Here is a 20,929-nt window from a genome sequence, read left to right as displayed (position 1 = left end):
GAGGAGGGGGCTTCCAGAGCAGTGGGATACCCACCGAGCAGACACCACCCTGTGACTGGGAGCTTGGTAGTGCAACGTGAGGGGTCTGGTTTGTTTTTCTCCAAATATGAATGCATGAAGAAGAGCTAGAAATGTGTTATATTTCTATGTCCTTGCTGGACTACCCTTTAAGGACGGTGGACATGTCTTCCCTGAGCCTGAAGGCATTCCTGCAGTGACTGCAAAGGGTGGGAAAAATGCTGTCTGACCTCATCTCTGTCATCAGCTAGGGAGTCCAAGTCTACCCAGGGAGGCAGACCATGGCTGCCCAGATTTTGTTGTGATTTGCTCCCCTTCTCTGAAGTGTGGGTGTCCTGTAGAAACCTCTGGGGACCTTTTGGTGGGGTTTAGGTCTGGGCTGGTCTTGCCTTGTTTCTGTGAGCTTAGATGAGGAACAAGAATGAATTAACCAGACCTTTAAGGCAGATTATATGTTTTTTTTCACAGACCCTTCTGACCAGCAGTGAAAGAATGAAGAGTAAAAGCGCTTTAATATCCTGGGGCACCTACATGGAGACAAGTGGCTTGGTTCTCCTGCCTCATCACCCTTCTCTGAGACTCCCAATGGGGAAAATACATCCCACAGATGCTCCTGAAAGGACCATTTCTTTCCCACATGGGCATAGCCCATCAAATCAGCACTGTCAGATTGCTGTAGAAAATGGGCCAAGGGCCCAGGCAAACTACTTCTGCAGTAGCCCTGAAAAAGAGCAAGCTATCTGAAAAGAAAACATGTCATTATATTTCCTTTCCACATGGTGAATGAAGAAGCTTTTACCTGGGGAAGAAAGGAAAAGTGTTCTTTTTGTTAGCTTTGTCCAGAGAGAAATAAAATCTTTGAGGTATTTTCTGGCACATAGCTCCTGTTAGGCTTCAGCCAGCTGATCTGTATTCAAAAGCACTAGAATGTAATTTCAGCGATAATCGGTCAAGAGAAATGGAGGTGGTGAAGGTTTTCTGTTGTAGGGAAGTCTTGCATGAAAACCCACACATCATGGCTAAGAAAACATATTTAACAAATTAATGTGAATCTTGGGAACTGAACCCCTGGAATCTGGGGCTCTGCCCTGAACGATGGAAATCTGGAGCCACTGTTGGATAGGGGATGGTGCTTTTCAACTCTAATTTCAGACAATTGGCACAAACTCATCTGATGAACCTTTTGCCCTGCTGATGAAAAACTTTAATTTCCCACCAGTTTTTTAATTTATTATTCAGAATGCGTAAGTACTAAATTAGAGATACAGCTTTTGGTGTAAGCCAACATAATCCTTTTACCACTGAAATGTTCTGTTATATAGCATTTTGACCACTCTGTGTATGTGTGAAATTGCTGTCTAAAATGTAGTGCTTAAAATTTATATTTGCCTCTTTCAGGAAAAATCTGTTAAAAAATTCTAATAGGAAATTGTGCAAAATAAAGCATCTTACTCTTTATTGTCCTGGATGGAAAATGGTTGAGTTCTGCACAGTTTCAAAGCACTTTTGAAGGGACTGAAATGGTTCAGTATCATACTACAGTGGTGTGATGTTTATAGGATAGTTACATTACTTTCATGAGACAAAGAAATCCCTTACACTGACAGTCCTATATTTGCAAAGGAATGAGTAGTGTGCTTGCATTGTACTGAGATCAGGGAAGCACACTGCTCTGGGTGAGCTGAGTTTGGTCCAGGCCAATACACAAGAACAACTGATGTTTTGATAACACTTCAACAGCATCTCTACTGTGGCAATGGGTAGTAGTTGAAGATCTCAGCAGTGAAGCCAAAAAAAAGCAGCATTTTTGGAAGTGTTCTGCTTTTCCCAAACTTTCACTGGGATTGGGAGAGGGGATTTAAACTAAGGGCAAAGGCTGTTAAGTGTTATGGAGCTGGAGGTGCCTACTCTGTTCAAAGTCTGCTCCCAAGTCTGCTGGGAATATTCCCATTGTCTTTCAGTCTTTGGACCAGTCCATATATGAAAGAATTACTTTTTTCCTACTTCTACTATGTAGTCCACTGAGATGTCTGTGTGAGGGAACTTGGAGCCATTCTGTTGGTACTCGTGGGTGTACTTTTCTGGAAAGAGAAGATCCTGTTCTGTTGTCTCCTAAGAACAAAAACCTAAAAAGATCTGGGCCTCCACGCAACATAATTTGCTTATACAATAATTTTCTTCTTCTGAATGAAGCCAGGAAAGAGTTTCCTGTTATATTTCAGGGAAGTCAGGCAATGTGCAGAGTGAATTTGTCAAATACTGCAGTTCTAGTGTGTAGCAACGAAGTCAATCAACACTAATAAAAGTTTGCTGTCTTTCTAAAACAGACTTGTGCACTAGAGTGTCAAATGCTCTAGGACTTATAATGCAGGAAGACAGGTTGTTTCCAAGGCAATGGGATGAGGCTAATTAAAATGTCAGATAACACAAGTTTAGATTGTTTGAAACAGATCTTTATGTAAAATCGTAAGATCTTCATTAGAGGCCATAAACCTAACTTTTTAATGAAAAATAATTCTAACAATTTTTTACGTCAAATCTGACCTCTGCTGCCTACAAATTTGGATTGATATATCAAAATACACATTGCCTTTAATGTTCCTGTCAAACCTGACTGTGATGCATGGAGTTATTCCCTACTTGGAGGGATGCTTCCGTAAAGCTTATCTAATAAAAACGTGGCACAGCTGGTGACTGATGTCTGTTCTTTCAGGGTGTGTTAGTGTGGGACAAACACTGCATGTGCATCCTCTTCTTGACACTGAAAAATGAGATGCATCTAGTAAAACCCACAATATTATGCTCTAATGGTCTTGCAGCCTTTCTCCCTCCTCACACAGCTTTTTCACCTCTTGACTCTCTCCTTTCCTTCCCTCACAGGCTCTGAGCCTACAATTCATCTTGCAAGGAGGTCCCTGCTGCCTCTGAAGGTCCTACACTTGCGCACAGGCCCCTGGCAGGGTCTGGGCTTCCTCTGTGGGAGATCTCAGGCTGCTTTTTTGCCAGCTTGGACCATGAGAGGACAAAGAAAAGAGCTTGTCCTGGTAAAATAAAGATATCCTTTAAAAATCAAAACAAAACTCAGCAACGAATCCAAATCCAGATTCCAGCAACCTGGTAATTTGTCAGTGCCAGGCGTCAGCCCACTATTAGTCTTTTTCTGGATAGAGATGACAGAGTTCTGTTGACAAGCTGTAGGACTTATTTCAGGCGCTGGCACCTGGCTCCTTGGCACGTCCTCCTGACGGCTGTCACGCTCCTTGGAGCTGCCTTTGGTTCTGCAGAGGTTACAGCCAGAGCCAGCTGCCCGGCCTCCCCAGCCCGCTCGCCTGGGGACCTCGCCATTTATCTCTATTTATCTCCATGATGACATGCCCGTGCATCACTGCCCCCAGGCCTGTCTGAGCTGTGCAGAGCCTGCCCCACTGGCAGAATGCGTGTCCCGGCTGAAGGGGAGGCTTCTCACCCATCCCCAGAGAGGCTGGAAGGTGCTTTTGCCTCTGTCTTAGCCTCCCTCTCCACCCGTGCCCCTCTGCCCCTTTTCCCCTGGGCTGTTAGCTCTCATCCTTGCTCAGTGTCACAGGCTGGGTGCCTCCCTGGGGCATGAATCTGCTCCATCCCTGGAAAGGCCACAGCATCTGTTCCGGAGCTTTCCTGCTCCCGCTGCAAGAAAATATTTAGCATTTTAATATCTTCTCACATTTTTAGAAATAATTTATGTATGAACATACACAGTGCTTAGTAATCATTTCTCAGATGAATGTGGAATTTTTCTAAAATTAAACTATCATTCTTTTCTCTTCACACTTGGCTGTCATATCTTTCTTAATGCAAATCAGTCATTGACTAAAGACACCTACTGTAAGAAGCTATTTTAGCTGTCTGATCGGTTATAAATTGATTTTAAAAGTGAAGACCGTTTTAGGGAGATAAGCCTGGATTGGTAGGGAATGGAAAAAATAATTCAAAAGGGAAGCTTTGTATTTGAATATAAGTGACTATTTACTCGATCTCAGAGCAAAGACTGTAATCCAGGGGTCCTATCTCTGTTTCCTCCTGCTTTAACTCTTAGACTACAAATCCCCCACCCACCCCAGCCCTATACAATCAGAGCCCCTGAGGACAAGAGGTGGGTATCACAGAACAGAGCCCAGGGAAAAAATATTTCCCCGTTCAGTCTAGGTGTGATACCAGGCAAAAGGAAAAGGGGAGGTTATCACTGAAGGAGCCTGGCTACTCTTCTTCTCTGAAGCAAGTCCCTTAATGCAGGAATGAAAATGAATCCATTATGGTTATTTTCAGAGAAACCTCGCTCCACTGCAGTATGTCCTCACCACCCACCCCACCACCTCCCCCCCACCCCTGCCCCCGGCCCCCCACTATGCTTCAAGTGCTCTTCAGAGGGAATGTTCACATTTTCCAGGCAAAGAAAATGGCTTTGCTAACACAGTAGTGGTCTGTACAAAGCAAAAGCAAAGCAGAGAAAATTCACAGGATGCAACTTGGGAGGATGGAGAAACAAGAATTGTTTGATTTTTTTCTGCTCTTTATTCTTCAAGGGCCAGCTCTGATATTGTCTGGTGAGGCTTGAACAAGGAGCTTAATTTTTAAGACATGTCTGACTCCTCTCTTTGCATTTTTTTTTCTGTTGCTTGCACTGCCAGTTCTTAGTATGTAAGTAAAAGTATGCAAACAGTGGCTGAGTTTTTAAGTTAATTCAGTTTGAGTGAACATGCTTATAAACTTCAATCTTTGCAGTCTGTGCCTGTATGAACAATAGTTATCATGGCACAAATAGTGGATGAGAGTCAACTTCAAAGCCAAACAGATAAATAAGTACAGAAATCAACTTCTACCTACAGGTACTTTTGTGCTTTGCTGGTGTGTTAAAGCCTTTCTTTTTCCTTAACAAATTACAGCTAAGCAACACTATTCAGATTTTGATTATTTATGATCAATTCACCTTGTCAAAAATTCTGACTACTGTTAATCAAAAGCATTTGAATAAGGAAACGATGTAACAGTTGTAGCATGTTTGTAGATATTCAGAAAGCAGAAAAAGAACCTAATAAATCAATTACAAATTGCATGTTCCTTGCACAGATCTATTGTCCCCTGAACACTTTAGTTGGGAGTTCAAAGCCAAACATCCTTTGTTACTTTCATAAAGTTTAGAGAGGCATGCTTTTTAATGCCTAGACTTGCTGTTTCTCAGATGTGCGCAGGATTTTCTAACATGCTCCATTTAATACAAAATTCAGGGCTGTTATAATCCTCCTCTACGCTTGAGTTAGAAACAGAGCCTTGCGATCAGATTGCAGTTTTGAAGTGAGGCCAGTTGCTAAAGAAAGTGATTCTCCTCGCGTCCCCCTCCTTTCACTTATTAAAAGATACCTCTTGCTTGGCTTCCAACGAAGCTCCCTGGGAACCCAGTGTTGAAGCCTGCATCAGCAGAAAGCTGCGATGCCTTTGGCAAGGCTGTGTGGCATAGCCCAGAGCAACCTTGTCCCACCACACTGTAAAGGGAAAGCACTTCCCAGTTCCTCATGACAGCTCTTCACATAAGCTGTGCTTGAAGCCTTATGCCATCTGTTTGCATCTTTGCTGTAACCTATGAAAGTCTGTTGTATTAAGAATTCGGCACCAGTGCCTGGGCTACAAGTGAATGCAAGTACATGATTTTGGCATGATTGCACAGGAGCAGCTGCAGGGGGGCAGCCTAAGGGCCTATCTTCCCACTGTCCGTTTTGCAGCCACAACCAGTGGGGTGAGAGTGGCTGGCCCTGCTTGTTCCCCTGAATCAGGAGACAGATGTGACAGCTGCAGCTGGAAAGGGAAGGACAGCTCCAGGTCCATAGCTGTGCACTACCCTGTGAGGCAGGGGCCATACCACCACTACACCCCACACCCTCGGGACACAGTATTGTCCACCTGGAAGTCAGTCATGCCACTTCCAGACTTCCAGACCCTGTGTGCACAGGGTGCCTTGAGGCAGTGTAGTACTGCAAAGTGCTTGAGCTCCTACGTGTGTCTTCCACATCGGAGCTGCCCTTGTGTGGCCAGCTGTGCTTCGGGTTCTTGCTCTTTTTCCTTTCTTGGGAGAACAAGACTCGCATAGGCTGAGAACGTGTTCCTTGTGACCTGGGACCTCCAAAAGCTCATGCATGGAGGTCTGCCGAGTCACCTGCCTGCAGCATCCTCTGCCTGGCTCAGCTGGCTGAGGTGCTCCACCCTGATGGCTGGGAACAGATGGATGTGAGGGCTTCTCAGGTCACGCATTGCACTGTCCCACGCTCTGCCCAGCCTCTGCATCTCTGCCGTTGATTTTGTCTTGGCTGCTAACTTGGAGATCAGGATGTTCATGTGGTTGCAATGATGCTCTGCTACTCCAGCTCAGTCGCTAGCAGTCAGACACACATGCCTGTGCACACACACACACATACGTACATGTCTCCAGTTGCTGGCACCCAGACGCACAGGCCCTCTGACCCATGGCGTGACTCCATCTGCTGCACACAGACACACACACACACACGTACGCAGAGTCCCTCACCCAGGAAAGCAGTTAGAAATGCAGTTTAACTAGAAGACTGCGGTGATCAGGCATGGGGCATGACCAGACATGCATACTGATCAGTAGCCTGTTTCCATGCAACTGGCTCCTTTTATCCACTTACCTCTGTATTTTTCCACATTTGTTCCTTCACAAGCAACCTTCACCCTCCTGTTCTTGCTTTTGGTCTTTATCCTTAATATTTCATGTCTCACACATTACCACTGATCCCTTTAAAACACCCTGCAGTAAGTTCTGCGCCATTCCCCAGATGCTCATCCCATAATGAGTCCCATACACCTGCAGGCAGTAACCCTGCTCAGTCTGCAAGGTTGTTGGTGAGCGCATCTCCTGCAGACTCCTCTGACACACAGGCTGTGGCCAGGCTGTCCTCTGCTGAGATTCCTGGGAGTTGCCAAGTCCAGGTGCCATTTGGCTTCCTCTGCCTGCTGCTGTCCCCTGCTCATCTCCAGGCCTTTGTGTTTATGGTGATTAGCCCTTCATCACATGAACTAACAGATCCCACCACTGTAAACTTGAGTGGCTCTCAAAAGAGCAAACCCTGAGTTTATAGCATTAAGTGCCAGCAAACCCACAACTGGATCTTCAGAAGTTGCGTGACTTCTGTGTCTTTCGTGTCCCTTTGACAGACTTCTTCAGTCAACAGTTTTTTACAGTCACATGTGGAACAAATAATCTCCTAAAGCACATTTGCTGCTGTTCTTTAGGAAGTCACGTTATGAGGCTAACAAGGAATGTGAACAGCATCTTAATACTAAGCAGGCTGGGACATCATGTGTCTCGTTCAGTAACTTGGGAGAGGAGGACAACCCATTAGTCTTGGTAGACAACCTACCATCAACTTCTCAGTAAGATGTTGTGCTGCTACTAGATATTTTTCCTTCTCTGCACAGGATGCTGCGTGTGAGCAATGCTGATAGACTTCAGGAAGTGATAGTGGAGGATACCTGCTACTGCATAAATGGAGTTGTTCTGTTTCGATTTGTAATAATATATCCAGAAAACCTAGAATTTATTGCTGTGAGATGTAAGCAGTGAACACTCAACATAGGTGACACCCTGCAGGGTTAGCGATGGGATAGGTCCTCTCAGGTTATGGACCAGCAGAGCTCACCAGGGATGTAGTGCATGCAGGAGAGCACCTAGTAAAGACATTAATTTGTTGTCATATAAAAAAAATCCAGCACTGCAAGGTTCAATACTTCTATCTGGAAAGATGTTTTGGGAAGCCACCGTTGTGCAGACCACCTGCCCTCTGTCATCTCCCCTACAATAGGCAGGGACATTAAGTACCAATGACTCTGGAAATATTAGAGCCGCCAATGTAAATATTTTTGCTTAAACTCTGTGCGAAGCCCATGTGCATAAATGCATAGGGTGCATGGAAACTTCCCTAGGATGGTAACCTCAAAAACCATTTGCAGTCTTCCGTTTACTATTGGCAAACGTTTCCAGGAGACATGTTTTCGAGGAATATGTGTAGAATTTGGCAACATAGCTTGAGGCTCTGCACAGCAACTGCTGAAGGGATGGCATGATACCTGTGTTGTCAGGCTTGACACAGTTAGAGATGAAGCACTTTAGATTAGTATGGAATTAATTCCCTTTTTGGCTACAGAATAGTCATATGTGATGTTGCCCACTTGGAAGAGGTGCTTAAATGGATCAGCGATGTTTCTGATAATATGTGCCAAGAGCATTTTAACTCAATGCTTTACAATTACTCGTTTTTATAAATCTTGCATGAAAGTATAATGCAGACACTGAAAAGGTGTTAAAAATGAAAACCTAATAGCGTTTTGTGTTTCTTACACTCATGTCACAGGGTTCATGTTGGAATGAATAAAGTTGTCCAGAGAAGCAGACCAGAGGTGATATATTTAAATTCCTTCAGTACGATGGACTTTTTTTGTATAATAAACTACTTCACAAGACAGATCAACTTGTTAGCCAGCTAGTTGCCAGAGCCACCTTAAAAATGACTGGTACTTACCAGAAGCACGGAACCTGGTGAGGAATGCCATGGTGCATCCAATAGGAGCATACAGTCTGTGCTTGTAGATACTGGTTGCAAGACGCAGCAGCAGAGAAAAATTGAATGGATTGTTCCTCCTCCAATTCTTGGTCAAAGACTGGGAAAAATGTGGTATGAAGATAAATTATATGACATCATTCTCTAGAGCACAAACACATGTTTCTACTTCAAGCTAACCATTGACCACTGTGAGGAACTCAACTTCTCAAACTTTGCAGTGAGGAGGAAGACGAAAAAATTATTTTGCTTGTCTGTCTTCTAGGCCTCAAATGGTGGATAAACCCAGTCATGACCACTACTGAAAAAAGTGATCTTTTTTGAGTTCAGCAAATTTATTTCTTGCCAGTGCACTGGAAAACTAGCTGTGAAAGATTCACTTAGAATAATAAGGTACACGTTGTCTTGGTACTTGCATACATACAAGCCACTGATTGCCTCCATGCCTTTTAGAGGGGCAATAACGATGTTTTTGAAGACAGAGTAATTCTGGGAATGTACAACCTGTGCAAAGGGAAAGCACTTAACAGAATTTTGCTCAGCTTGGGCAAACATGGGAGCTGTCATCACAGTTTTCAAAAACTGTAAGAATTCGAATCATCTGTGTACCCCTGAAATTGCAACAGCTGACAACAACTGCTGTTAGCAACTCTGTTGTGACAAATGGGGTGAAATAGGTTCTGCTTGGTTGTCTTCTGCCATATGAAGACTATCTACTCCAGCTTGCACTGAGAATACCAAGCACAAGATTGGAAATAAACCTTGCAGCAGGTGTGCTACTGTCGCCTGCCTTAAGATTGAATGGATGGATAACTGGTGCCAAACAGAATGCAGCTGGGGAGTGCCTGCACTACAGCATCCTACCATGACTCAGGGAACACAGCTGCACCCTTTGCTGCCAAAGCAAGGACTCTAGGTTCCTTAATTATGAACCTAAGTAAAAAAAAATACAGAAGCTGCAAACCTGAGGATGCAATTGGAAGACAAATTATGAAGAGCAAGGTGGAGCTCAGAATAATTTTACTGAAGATGGAGAGAGAAAAAATAAGGAGTGGGAATCAAGGCAAATATGTGGGCCTGTTTTTGTATATGTAAGCAATGAAGTCTTTGGGGTACTCATATCTGTTAAGAATTTCTTTTGAGCTATACCTTTGAAAACTTTAAAAAAAAATAATTGCCAAATGAAAGGATGCTGCCATTAGGTATATTATCACCATTAGTAGGCCATCACTTAGAAAAGGTTATATGTAGATGAAATCGATAGAGAAATTTGCCATCAAAACACATCATTATTATTTGACATGTCAGTGACAATGGCTGAAGTTTCTCATCTTAGTTCACAACTAAATAGTCTATCCTTTCTGTCACCAAAGCAGTTGAGTTTGCTGGCCTTTGAGGGAGGCCTGAACAGATGCTCTTTAGTTATTACTTTTTTTTGTGGTGGGTCTATTTGAAGGTTTTCATGTGTATTTTGGTTGTTGCAGCTGTGCTATTTGCCTTATGCTGCTACGCTGGTACATGCTGTTTTTACTACAGTTTTAATATAGTTGCAAATATGCCCATGTTATATATAATTAGTATATATGAAGTAGATGTAGGGTTACTAACGGTAAGAGAAATGTAAATAGCAATAGTATAAAAAGACAGCTACCACTGATTTACACTTCTGAAGAGTAACTGCATTTTCAAAAAAATCAGCCAAATAAAATTATGGTTGTATCTAGAAATATTTTTTGAATACAAACGTTATCTGTAGACCTTCATCTGCTCCTGTTTCCAACTGAAATGGTGCAGCATAGAAGTTGATTAAAATTCTCTAACAGTGAACCTACAGGCTGAATCCTGTTGTTACATTCTTTTTTATTGAACAGTAAAATGATGAACAGTGCATGTAATACGTGATAGAGCAATATTCCTTTATTTAATTTTGCAATTTAAAGTTAAGAACATTTTGTTTAATGGAAGGTGAAGATAGTATTAAGGGGGTTATTATTTATCAGTGATTTATACAGCAATGGGATTGTATTGTAAAGCACTGAGTTAGAAAAATTGACATGTTAAATCTCCTTAACTCTCAGGCATTGGAAAATTGCCCTTGATTCTTTGTGAATAATACACATTGGCTGATATATACAAAGTAAAAACTGTGTATATATTCATTTAGAACTCCCAAGTGGGACAATTTGAGTATGTTTTCAATAAAGAGACTATTATCCCTTGGTAACGGAGAACATTACATATGAAAAATATGGCATCTGAAATGAGCCATCTTAAATCCAGACGGAGCTGGCTGACCATGCCAAATTCACCTTTCTGAGGTAATCATGGCCTTTAATTACCAGATATTTTTTTAATGGTAGCCATTTCTCAGATGCTTTAGTTAGATGTTTGCCTAGTAGTGATGGTAATTTAGGAAGTTCCTATTAGAGATGTGGTGATGTTTTATTGCCAAAAAGTAAGAATTAGAAAAAAAACAACCTTGTTGGTTGCATTATTTCACCATTTGTAAGGTAACTCATCTAGCAGATTGTAAATTCCCCAGGGCAAAGACTTTTATGTTTATATTTGTAATCTGCCATTCAGACCGATGGGACAATGTATTCCATAAACAACAGTAACCAAACAGCAGTTAATTTCAGATTATAGGCTGAATGAGAAATTCAGTCTGCAGATTTGCTTTCTAGGCATGGTTGTGTAAGATTTTATGTGGTGATTAACATTGTAGCAGTAAAAATTTTAATGTGAACCCATGCCAGGAAAATATCCACAATCAGTGTAAACTAAATGCCTCTGAGGACTTTCTAGACCTTTTGTTTGTTAATGTAAGTGCTGTTGTTTTATTCTGACAAACCTAGTCAATGTATTAATCCAATAGCTTAAAAATTATTCTTTTTTCTAAAATCTGATATGAAAGAATAAGTGCTTACTAGACTGCATCGAGCAACACATATTATCTAGCATGGAGGCAGTGCTGTTTTATCAGAAAAAGAAGGCTTATTTCTGTGATAGTAATTATATCTATTTCTAAAACACATAAATATAAAGGATTGTGGAAGTCTGAATATGAAGATAATGAGAGTTGCTGAAGCTCAGAACGCCAGAACTTCAGTGCTGAAAGAAGCAACAGCCTTTTGCTCTTCCAGTGTGCTGCATGAGGCTGACTACCAGACTGAAACCACTGAAAAGTCATATTTTCAGTATTTTATTCTAATTTTTATTATTGCTTCGAATGCTGCTCTCTTTAATTATGGCAACAGATGTTGGCAGTACTGTACAATATGTGTGTGCACAATATGTGTTCTCTCACATTTTGTTCTTGCAGAGAGTGAGACTTGGATTTATTTTTGTTTAAAATTTAAAAAAATAAATTTATAGGATGCTCAATAACTGGAATTCTTAAAGCCTCCTTACAAGGTATGGGGAAAGTTCACAGTTCAAATGCGCTGTGTAATGTCAAGGGAAGTGCAGATTCTTCCTTCCCCTCTTTCTCTCTCCTTGGTGATGTAGGGATATTATTTGAATAAAGAATAAGTGAGAAACACATGTATTTTGTAGCTTGCTCAAAAAATAGTCAAACATCTGCCATACAGTAATACTATGATACGAACTGCTGTAAACTGAGGGTTGTCCCTATCACTAAAATTGATAGATTTATTGAGGAGACCCACAGAATATGCAAGCTTTATTCTGGCCTAGTTTTTTCTTCATCTCTCACTTTGTGCGCGAACGTACATACATACCACGTCCCCCCAGCCAAAAGCTGAAATGAAATTAGAATAATGTTGGGATATGGGGATATGGACTCTGGGCAACATTAAAAAAATCCTGTGTGTCTGTGAAATCCAGATTCCCTTTTCTGAGATCAAGGGAATGCCAAGTGACTTAAAGACAGCACTTAGGCTTTGCTGGCCTGCGTGCCCCCCCCTGCCCCTTCCCCAAGTGCGATGCCATTGACACAGTCTGCACCCTTCTGCTCCCCGCTGACCCCCTTATCTCTTCCCTCCCCTTCACTCTGTCTCGTCGCCAACAAAAATGTCTGATGGTCTGACAAATAATCTGAACTAGTTTTTTCCATCTGGATCTGTTCTCTGATGTGTCTCGCAATGTGACCACACACAGCTGTGCCACCGGGGGGGTTGGGTAGGAGTGGGAATAACTGTAGCAGGGTGAAGTAGATTTGCCACTGCGTGTGAGACCATGGCCTCAGTCATTCCTACCCTTTTTCACCATCATCTCACCCCAACGACTAACTCATCAGCTACTGACGCCATGTCTGCTGTCATTCTTGAGCATGTTTTGACATCCTCAGAGTCTGAACCTCTCTTCGGAGTCAGGACGGCGCTGCCTGATGAGCTCTCCCAGCAGCAGGCCGTCCCTTTCGGCCACAGAAGGGCTGCCACGTCAAGCAGCAGAGTGTCTCTCACGTTGTAAGTCACCAGTGCTGTTGAAGACTGTGAAGGATGTTTGTCGGTCAGGGCACAGGCAGAGACAGTTGTGCAGGACAGTGAATGTCAGCACTGTGCTCTTCCACATTGAAGGCAGCAACATTTTGCTCCTAATGATCTCCTGGGCTGGTGGCTGCCTGCCCCTGGTTATGGGCTGTGATAGCCTGAGCTGCCTCAGCTCTGCCTGAGTGTGTTTTGCCCTATATGCAGTTTAAAGTTTTTATGGGCCCTATCAACATGTCTGACACCATTTCATGGTCTTATACCTTTAGGCAGTTCCTTCTTCTCTCTATGCGATGTGATGACATGGAGGAGCCCTGGTGTGAAGGTGGAGAGCCACACAGTGAGCATAATGACAGATGAGCCAGGTCTCTTCCAGTCAAAATGGATATACAAAGTGATCTAGAAGATATCTGTGTGTCACGCGATGTGATCTTCCAGCTAGCTCTGACCCAAGCTGGTAAAGTGTTGTGTCTATGTTTCACCTTGGCTATGCAGTCCTTCCTCTTCTTCTGCTGTGCAAGACACCCAGTTGTGGACAATCTCCTGAATATAAGTTTCTCATGTGGGACATCTCCAAACCTGGCAAGTTAACATCCCCCTTACCCTGCCATACCTCTCCTGTTCTCCTCTGTCCTGCACATACCCTATGCTGGTGGCTGTTGGTCCGTACCATGGGCAGCAGTGGGGCTGTGACCCTCCTGGGGTGGCAGAAAGCTGGTGTTTGTCATTCTCTGAGCTTGGCTGCTGCGCTGGAGCTGGCTGGTGGGACCAGCCTGCATTTCAGCTCCCAGAAACACCAACCGCAGCAGAAGCCCTGACTGATTTGTCAGTCTTGAGTCATGGCTAAGTGCTGAGGTGACCCAAGAAAACTTCAGCATCCATTTGGGGACTAGCTGACAGCTGAATGGCAGCCTTGAACATGCCATTAGCATATAAATGATAGTCTTAGGTGAGTAAAATGATCAATTGATGTTGAAGAGGCTTTAAGGATATGTTCTCACTTCTTCCTGGTGAAAGCCAAGACTCAAAGGTGAAACTTCTGTCATGGAAGAAAAGACAGGGCCAGAGACTGCCCACAGGGGAAAGCTGTTGGCTCACAGGGGGATGTAAAATATATTTTTCCTACTCGTTCAGTTTCCTCTGAGTCAATGAAATTAAGAATCTGAAATCTTTTGTTCTGATAACCTTTGAAAAGGAGTCAGGCTTACCAAAAACCTCTGCTAATACAGCAAAGGAAAAGGAAGCAAGTCATAAAGCATGTTTTGGATCAAACAGTAACATTCTGTTGCACACATCTAAAATGCAGTGGAGGGAACACAGTGCTGCTTTGGAGTATGACTAGGGACATGAATCACGATATCAGCTCAATATTTTCCCAAAGAATATACACCACTACAATTCAGGCAGCTAAACTTTGTAAGAGCTGCACAAGGAAATGTGTTACCTGCAGCCTTGTTTGTGTTAACTGTCCAATTCCTAGGCTTTCCTTATACTCCAAGTAATTTTTTGTGTTCTTTTCCTTCTTTTTGAACAAGGAAATTGTATAAATAACTCTTCCAATAACGAAAGAAACAATCCACCTCAGAGAGAGCAAAACATTGGCAGCAGAACCAAATTTGACATTTTCATAGATTTGGGTTGCCAACATTGACAATAGTAAGTAACAGATCTTTTAAATGTAAATCTAGCACTAGACATCAAAAAGAAGATGATTGGTGCCTGGTAAAGCAGCCTCAAGAAGAGCTTGGTCAGCGTAGTGAAGATCACGTGGAGCTATGCGAGTCAGTTGACTGACCCTGAAAAGTAGAGTGTGGGCTGCGCTTGGCAAGGGGTTGGTTTTGAGGTGCTGGGAGAAGATGGTGAGGGGTTTATTTTGCCTATCTGATTGCCCTGATAATGTGACACTCTGGGATGCTTCAAACGAAATCTGAGAAGTGGCAGTGTGTCCAGCAGTCCTAATTTATCAGGTTTTGAAAAAAAACTGGCAGCTGGGAAAAGGCCAGAGGTTTTCTTCATTACTTATCTGGACAACTTAGTTCTCTGTGTTGGTTTTGGCATCACCCAGCTGGCCAGGTGGCACGCACCTTCTGGCAAACCAGTTCTCCAATGTGTATTTCCAACCTAGTCCCAGTACCTGTTGTCTCCTGCCCCAGTGACAAGACAGAAAAGGGCAGCAAGGGAATGAAGGAGAAAATAGTGGAGTCACCAGAAAGCCTGAAAGATGTGAAGGCAACTGGAGATACTGCAAGGCAAAATGTTACAGGGACATGGAGGATACTATGGAAAGACTTGGGGAACAGTTAGTGAACTTACGGTACTGGAAGCAGAGGGGGGTTATTTGGGTTGGGGAGGGAATGCTGTGGGACATTGAACTGCAGGAAATCAAGGTTCAGTAGTTCTGCTCCTCAGGGAACAACTTGTCTTCAGAGCTTGACAATATTGCATTGTGGTTATATGTCTCTGGAGGGATTGGTTTATTGCTATCATGATATATGGATCTCTTACAGATACTTATCTCAGAGGTTGTGAAGGGGTTCAGTTAGCAATGGCAGGCTATAAATGGGGAGGAGAAGGATGTCAAGCTTAACAGTAGGGAGGAAGGAAAACTAAAATAATAAATATTGATTTGGAGTATGTCTTTTATTATCTCTGAGTGAACAGGAAAATATTATAATAATGTGATCTTTATGTGAACCATAAATTATCCACATGAAGCTTTTCTGCATTGGTGTTGACTAATCAACGAACCATTCTGGGGAACGATTGGCTATGCTGTTCATTCAACAGCTTGAGTTTGTTATCATATTTCATTGTATTCCTGTAGACTGTACATTTTTATTAGTTTACAGCGATTTGTGGGATGCATGCCCTCGTTTGAAGGAAATCCTTTTTACCAGATGGTTCGAATCAGTAAGAGTCTTGTCCTGAGTTCAGTGATCCTTTGATCTGTTCCCTATTGCACCACGTTGTATAGCTGAAGAGAGCTAAGTAAATCCTGAAAATAGCAGAGGTTTTACTAAGTTAGAAATTTTTTTTGTGGATTCTGGCCATATAATGAAAGTGAGTTGTAAAGCTAAACCAACCATTGGATATGCAAATTTAATGTTGCATTAATCTATCAGTGAGAGGTATTTTTGGAATAATGAATATAATTCTGGCATCTGAAATGGACTTCATCCCTCTCTGACATCACTTTTGTGGGTGCCCAGGGGACTTGTGTTTGGACAAGCCTAATGAATTTGCTGTTACCACGGGTACATGTGAAACACTTCCAAGAGGGACGTCAGCCTGAAAGAGGGGTGGTGTTCATGACCTTTAGCTTCTTCTCAAGAAACCTGAAACAGCATTGGAACCAAAATGAAAGCATGGTCTACACCAGGAGCTCTAGAAGACACAGGTCCTTGGCCACATGGTGCCACATGGTGGGTGGTGGTGGTGGGGTGGGAAGTGTGGGAGGCACTTTGTTTTCCTGTGGATCACACCCCTGTGCCATATGGATTGCCAGCTCAACACCACCTCCTTCCTGGGATGTGTGAGGCCCTTCCCAGTTGGCCTCATCTCCTCATGAATCCCTGTGAGAAGTGGCCCATTGGTGACTAGGATGAGGAGGAGAGAGGGCCGGGGTTGGTCCAGCGCTATGTTAGGTGGGCCAGCACCTCTGCAGCCTTCCCAAGGAGACCTGGGGTTGTGAGGGACCCCAAAAGATCCCCTGCTGTGCAGCACTTACCCCATGGTCTGCCCTGAGCCCATCTCTACTAGGTATGGTCAGCACAACCAGCAGTCTTGCTTGAGGGACCTACACCAGTCTATTGCATACAAAAGCCTTTTCATTTTATTTTAATCCTTCCCCCCCCTTATGAATTAAGTTAAGAAATTGACACCCCCCACTCAAAACCTCCTATAATAGAGATGCAAAATGAGTCCTGACCCAATCTGTCCTTTCCCTCCAGCAAAGGCTCAGTCTGGCAGCTTCCCTTTAACAGGGGGTCTCCACTCTCCTGGACATGCAGCCTGGGGCTGCATTTCTCTGTGTTCAAATTGAGGTGCTAAGGTTTCAAGACCAAGGGATTACATGTGTAGACACCTCATTGCTTCAAATTCATTGACAAAACCACACTATTTTTGTTTAAAAAGTGTTTTTCATATGGAAGAGCATGAAAAGGAAAGTAAGATTTATTGTCCTAAAAACTTTCTCCAAGGAAAAAAATGAGTAATGTGGCAACTGGTAATTCCTTAATACACAGGTCAGATGAAGGAAATGTAAGGGTTGGTATGAATATCAAGTTTTTCCCATTGCAGAGCCAAGAAGGAAAAGTCGTTCGAAGAGCCAGTGCAGATGTTCACCATGTGACCATACGTCTTTTTTTGTGGTCTGGTGAACAAACCATATATCTATTATCAATACTTTGAGACTTCATCAGATGCCAGTGCCTTAGTTGCATACACTGAAGTGAATATACTCAAGTTATTTTTGTCTCTTAGAGCCGTTATTTCATGCAGAAAGGTATAGTGGGTTTACGGTACCTCTGTGCCAGTAGTTACTTATGCGTAAGCCACCCAGTTACATTTTTGTCCTGTTTCCATTTTTTTGGAAAAGCTTTGCTCAAATTCGGCAACTCTAGTGCTGTTCTGAGGTGGTCTAGGTTTAGCAAGGTCTTTTTAAGTCTGGGCTTTTTTCTGATTTCTGTTGGTACCTTTTCTGTCCTACAGGTTTTGGGCAACAGGCTAACTGAAGTGATACACCTTCACCTGCTCACAAGCATTTACATGTGACCTGGAGGAGGATTTTCTTTTACATTTTCCACTTCAGAATTCCACTGTTTTGCTTATTCAGCACAGGCTGTGAGGCTCAGGCTGTCTCTTGACTCTCTGTGGGAAGTTCTCCGTATATGGAAGGTGAGAAAGTGCATTTGCTTCTACCTGAGTTACCTGAATCATGTAAGCAAAGTCCTTCTTGGGCAGGGACTATATGTGACCAGAGGTGAAAGAGAGCAGAGAAGGGATGGACTACGCCAATGCAGTAGAGCAAGCTGGCCGCACAGCGCTTGCAAAGAATCTGGGAACGGATCCATGACCTGGCACCAGCCCAAGCCTGAGAAGCCGTGAATCCCTTCCGTTCGTAGTGGAAAACACTGCTACCACAGCAGAAATCAGCTATTGTATTTGTGTGCACAAGAGGGTAACACAGACAAAGATCAAAGCCGATTTACTGGTGCAAAGTCAAATCACATCATTAGCAATTAAAAAAAGAATGTTTTGTTTTGCTATAGACCACTCTTTTGTACCTATGACTTTCCATTTGTACTATTCTCTCAACTTTGTGAATTCTTGTATTTTTCTCTGTTTATTGGTCTGTGAAATCTGTGTGCATGTGTGACTATCTTATGGTGTAGTCTGCATATGCTATGTTGCATGTGTCAAGAAATATGCTGGTGGAAGACTTTGAACTTGAAACACATTTGAAAGGCCTGAGATTGCACAATGTGTGAAAAACAAGTCCCCATAAGGTCCCAGACGTTAGATACCTAAAGGTGATGGCATGAAGAATCAGCGACCACTTTAAAAGATGTATTTCTCCTTACCAATCTCCTCCATTAACAGGAGACACTTTAAGAGGCAAATTATGGGGTTTGTGTAAGTTATTTTTCTTTAATATTAGAGCATTGCTGCTTCAAGTATTTAGGAAGTGTTGCTTCTACTGATGCTCATTACTGTTGGGTTGTCAATGCAAATAACCAGCGTCTGCCATGGTCAGGATTCTTTCTGAGTGTTGTCCTGTCTGACACTACATAGTTTTTCAAAAGGGATTTTTGTAAACTTTTAAAACACTGAAGTCTGATTGCTTTGAAATTTTAACAGTATCAAATATTTCTTTGCAACTGGGGACAATAAAATGAAAGCTGAACAGGCACCTCTGCCCACACAAGCAAATTTTTTTGCATTTTCAAGTGTTTCTGCTGCAGGTTGCTATTGAAACTTTGAAAAACCTTTCTAGTGCTTGAAGAGTGACACAGAGGAGGGACTGTTCCATTTTTCTTTTTGAAGGTAAGGTAATTTCAAAATTACTGAGGGCAATATAAAGGAAAATGAAAAGCAAAACCAGAACAATTTTTTTATTATTGGTTTTGTAGTGCCAGTGTGAAAAGGAAAGAGGGAAAATATAAGAAAGTCTCTCAGTGTGTATGTATCTTGATTTTGGCAGGTCTCACAATTGAATATTTTTTGTGGAAGATTCTGTCTTGCAATAATAACAAAATTTTTTTAAAGGCCAAATCTTAATTTTGAGATAGTTCTGGGAATAAATCTGGCTTGGTTTTTTTGGAAAAAAGAATCTATTCTAGATATTAAGTGAAATCTCTTTTGCTATCTAAAGAATTATAGATTTGGACAGTTAAATTAGAAATAGCTAATAATATGATAATTGATTATGTGTCTTTTGATTCCAACAATCCCCTCTCCCTGGATTATGAGACAAAATTAACTAAACTTGCTTGTTAGTAATAACTTCCTTGTGCCTATTCCTGTAAGCCAAGTTCTGTCATTTGCAGACATGAATAAAAACTATTAAGGTTATACTTACTGAATTTCAAGGAAATTTCTTGCAATGTGTAAAAGTAATCATGTGCAAATATGTTTGCAGATTGGGACTGTATTCTCACCCAAATATGTAATGCACTTTCCAGGTGGTAGCTATCTGATATTATGTCTATTTTTGTTTTAACACAATGAATACTCAGGAGTAGAGTAACACTACTCACTGCCTTTTCCTTCTAATATTGTTCATGGCAGAAATCCAATTTATACAGTGCAAATAATCATTATTTCCAATGGGCCGAGGATCTTTCCTGGCAAGAGCATAACCAATGTTTTCTCCTACTTGTGTCATTCATGTTATTTCAGTGATGTGAGTTAGCACATAAAATCCATTACCTATAGAAGGGGGGGGGGAGGGAAGAAAAGAAGACTGGGAACATGCCTAATGCTGCAAGGCACAAAGAATTAAAAGCAAATAGCAAAGCAGGTGGAAAAATCTGACAAGGAAGCTGAATACACAGAAGTACTGAGAGCTTGTGGCCCAGGGGAAGCACTGCAGTTGGTGTCTTGATGGCATCGTTCAGTCCCCACACAGCATTGCTGGGGAGTTAACTACTGTTAAACAGCACTTTCATGAGGGGCTTGCCACAGTCCCCAAGCCCTTTCCTGGATCACTTCTGGTGTATAAAGAAAGGATTTTAGTGGCGATCTCTTTCTCACCTGGAAGGCTGTAGCAACTCAGTGCCAAGTGCAGCTCTTCAATTGTCTTTTGTAAAAAGACACCAGCAGGATGCTAAAGCAAGAGTGTGTTTTCATCACCGACTTTGCAAACAGGAGTGACTCATGTGCCATCTGTTTTGTCCCTCCACCAGATCATATGCGCTCGCTGTTTGTGCTGGTTAATATATTTGCCATCTATTAAAGGGAGAGGAAACTTTGGAGCAGTCAAAACAAACATGCCCGAGAAAGGCTGAAGTTTTGAAAGGGGCTGGTTGGAAAGCCGCTGCCACTATCACTTTCCATTGAAAGATGCGATTCTGGGACAAGGACATGCCAAGTGACAAACCTGCTGAAATTTAACAGTGGGTCAGGGATTTCTGAGTGTCTGAGGCACGTCTGTGTTATGTAAAACAGTGACTGCATTAGCTCCAGAGTGTACTAAATGCACCACATCATGCCTGGGCTGGCAAACCCTGCTCCTCTGTGCCTGTTACAGCTCTGTAGCTGGCTTGCTTCAGAGCCTGAGGGGTTCTCATCAGCCTGGAAGGGAGAGGACGGAGTGGGAGTTATGACACAGCGTGGATTTGTGAGTGGTGCAGAAAA

General features: G+C 42.5%; 1 long non-coding RNA gene across 1 annotated transcript in view; it reads left to right on the top strand.

Annotated features, from left to right (window-relative positions):
• Nucleotides 1-1,484, top strand: part of LOC119143062 — a 58,699-nt gene extending 57,215 nt beyond the window's left edge. Inside the window, exon 3 of the long non-coding RNA XR_005102568.1 lies at nucleotides 487-1,484. This is a non-coding gene — a long non-coding RNA (uncharacterized LOC119143062). The remainder of the gene's footprint in view (nucleotides 1-486) is intronic.
• The last annotated feature ends 19,445 nt before the right edge of the window (nucleotides 1,485-20,929 follow it).

This window comes from Falco rusticolus, chromosome 2 (genome assembly GCF_015220075.1).
Source record: "Falco rusticolus isolate bFalRus1 chromosome 2, bFalRus1.pri, whole genome shotgun sequence".
Classification (NCBI taxonomy): domain Eukaryota; kingdom Metazoa; phylum Chordata; class Aves; order Falconiformes; family Falconidae; genus Falco; species Falco rusticolus.
The sequence above is the reverse complement of the archived record's forward strand: the minus strand, read 5'-3'. Positions and strand labels throughout refer to the sequence as shown.